Raw genomic sequence first — 3,246 nt, forward strand, 5'->3', positions numbered from 1 at the left:
AGCGTGTGCTTATTGTTTTACTTCCTTCTTTATAAATTTAGAAATCTTAAATCCTTAATTAAATCAACGATTTAATTTATTCGGAGTCTTGCCGAGCTGTTCGGGTACAATATATATCCCGGTATTATTTTCTTTAAGTATCTTGAAACTTACTTGGACTATTAAAAGTCTCGTCTAATTATTTAGTGAATACTATTTCAACACGGCTTAATAAATTTCTTTTCTTCCGTGGCTTAGGGAACTCAAATCCCATGGATTAAATTCTGTTATGGGCAGTGGCCCAATAATATTTAACCTCTGCGGCCCGACTTGTTTTTAACTGGTAGCGGCCCGTTTTGATTTCTTTTCTCTTCTTTCTCTTTTTTTTTACACAAGGAGCCCAAGTTTAATTAAATTGGCTATGGTCCAATTCAAAATACTCCCTGGCCTAGATTGTAAAATGGCCCAAATTGAATTATGCATTTTGCCCAAAACTAAAATATACTCCATAACACCCATCGGCTCCCTCTTCTCTTTTCCAAATGAATTTTCCCAAATTGAATACCAATCCCTAACTTCTCCATTTTACCCCTTTCTTCTCGGCAAATTTCGCCGTTGCGCCGACCGTCGCCGGCGTCATCGCTTCCGGCAATTCAGCACCGACGCAAGCATCTCCGGCTGAGGCAATGCCGTCGGTCTGCCGTCGCTGCTGGTTCGAGACCTAGAAGTCGGAGCTCCGCCGTCAGTTTAGAGCCGCCATCATCGGCTCCTACAACGATGACGCCCCGTCTGTCGGGTTTGAGTTTGAGAGCCTCTTTCTCGTCCTCTGCTCCTGCTGATGCCTTGCACGAGTAGCTACTGCTTCACCGCTGTCAAGTGCCGTTACTGCCCCGATGAGTCCGTGTGGCTACCTTCATGGCCTCACCGTCACCGGTAGTCATTGGGCAGCCCTTCCGGCCCTAAAGCTAAGTTCTTTTTGCCTTAACACACTTAGTTTGATTGATTGTGAATTTTGGGCAGTAGCTATGTGGTGCTAAAGCTTTGTTCTTCGTTGGTAGTCATGATAATTTATTACTGATCTTGGGCTAAAAGAAATCATATGATATTTCTTGTTCCAAGTTGTGTGAATTGGAGATCCTAAAGCTTTTAAGTTCTTTGAGCATGAGGTTCTAATGAGATGCAAGAGGGGAGTATTTTGATTACCTGTTGTGGAGCTATGAAAAGTGTGGATGAACTCCCCCTTTGCTGCTTAGTTCTCGGTCCTCACAGAACAGAAATATGCTGAATTTCAGATGTGGTGTAAGGGAAGATTGAGGGTGGTAAGGATGGGTCTTTATAGGTGATTTGGTAACTGCAAAATCTGCAACTCTTGATCCTCTTGCAGGGACATTTTTGTTGGTTGTGAGAGTGTACTCGTATATTCAGATCTGGGCTGCCTTATTCTTGTTTTATCTTGCTGCCATTTTAACTGCATTTGGTTGTATGTGGAGCTTGGTGCTTTAGCTATTAAATGGCTTGGTTGCTGTGGCAGGTACTCAAGAAAGGGGCAGAGATTGTTACTGCAGCTCTGCAGTTTGTTGCAGCTGGAAGGCAGACATTGCAGGCTCATTTGCCCCATTGCAGCTTGCGGTTAAGGCTGGGAAAGGGCAGGGATGGTACCCCTCTTATCCTTCCTTGGCTTATTGCTAATTTTGAACCTTTCACATGCTTTGTTTGGTTGTATTATTTTGCAGGAATAAGGACCCATCATGTCCGGCTGCCACCTTGATGTTCTGATCTCAACGGGCTGTCGAAGCCGGGCCTAAATTCGGGCCTAAGGAAGAGGCCGAGACTTAGCATTTCTACTTGTAATAGAATAGAGTCTTCTCTCTTGTTCATTTCCAAGCTTTTTCTCCTTTCAAACAAAATGTATAGAATTACTTCTAAAATTTAGTGCGTAGCATTCTTCTTCTATTTTCATCATCAAGCATCTTGTAAACTTATACTTAGCTTGGAAATTCAAAATACTATGTGTTGATTACTCATGAACATAAATAAATACTCTTTCATCTTTCTTTCTTTAAATTTCCAGTATTTATTTCATACTTTTCGAGAAATTAGATCTCAGCTATTACATTCTACCACCCTTAACAAAAATTTCGTCCCTAAATTTTGTCTCGGTCAGGCAAAAAGCTCTAGGTATTTCTCTTTCATCTGGCCCTCAAGCTCCCACGTCGCCTCCCCGTGGCCGTGGTGCTTGCATAGGACTTTCACTGTTACAATTGCTTTATTTCTCGATTCTTTTACTTTTCTATCCAGAATTGCTTCTGGTTTTTCTTCATAGCTCAAATCTGGTTCTAACACCATTTATTCTTGGTGTACTATGTGCTTATGGGTCAAACACATATTTTCTCAACTGCGATACGTGAAACACATTGTGTACATTCCCGAAGCTTGGCGGGAGTGCTAATCTGTACGCTGCAGGGCCAGCTGTTTCTAGGATCTCGTAAGGTCCGATAAAACGCGGTTTCAGCTTACCCTTGACGCCGAATCTAGTTATCCCTTTCGACGGGGATACTTTCAGAAAGACTTCATCTCCTGGTTTGAACTATAATCGGTTCTGCGAACATCTGCATAGGATTTATGTCTATCTTGAGCTTCTTTGATTCTCTCTCGGATCTGTCGGACAATTTCTATCATTTCCTCTACAGAGTCTGGTCCGAGAATTTTTTTCTCTCACCAACTTCATCCCAGTAAAGTGGTGATCTACATTTCTTCCCATAGAGTGCTTCATATGGGGCCATATTGATGGTTTCCTGGTAACTGTTGTTGTAGGCAAACTCTATAAGTGGAAGTACTGGCTCCCAGCTTACTCCACGGTCGAGCACTACGGCTCTCAACATATCCTCTAATGTCTGAATCGTCCCTTCAGACTGTCCATCCGTCTGTGGATGGAATGTTGTGCTGAAATTCAGCCGAGTGCCTTACTCTCGCTGTTGGCTTATCCAAAATCTAGAAGTAAATTTTGAATCTCGATCCGAAGTGATCGTCACTGGTACACCATGCAGGCGCACGATCTCTTGCACATAAATCTATGCCAATTTATCTGATCCGTAGGTGATACGAATTGGTATGAAGTGAGCACTTTTGGTGAGGTGATCTATAATCACCCAGATGGCGGTATTTCCTCGCTGAGATTTGGCAATCATGTCACAAAATCCATGGCTATATGCTCCCATTTCCATTCCGGAATCTCGAGGGGCTGCAACTTCCCATAGGGTCATTGAT

General features: G+C 42.8%; 1 long non-coding RNA gene across 1 annotated transcript; it reads left to right on the top strand.

The window, feature by feature from the left end:
- The first annotated feature begins 481 nt into the window (after window positions 1–481).
- LOC121747902 lies at window positions 482–2,043 on the top strand. Its single transcript, XR_006039366.1, has 2 exons — window positions 482–1,634; window positions 1,713–2,043. It is a non-coding gene; the product is annotated as an uncharacterized LOC121747902 (long non-coding RNA).
- Window positions 2,044–3,246: the final 1,203 nt, after the last annotated feature.

This window comes from Salvia splendens, chromosome 9 (assembly GCF_004379255.2).
Source record: "Salvia splendens isolate huo1 chromosome 9, SspV2, whole genome shotgun sequence".
In the NCBI taxonomy this organism is placed as follows: Eukaryota; Viridiplantae; Streptophyta; class Magnoliopsida; order Lamiales; family Lamiaceae; genus Salvia; species Salvia splendens.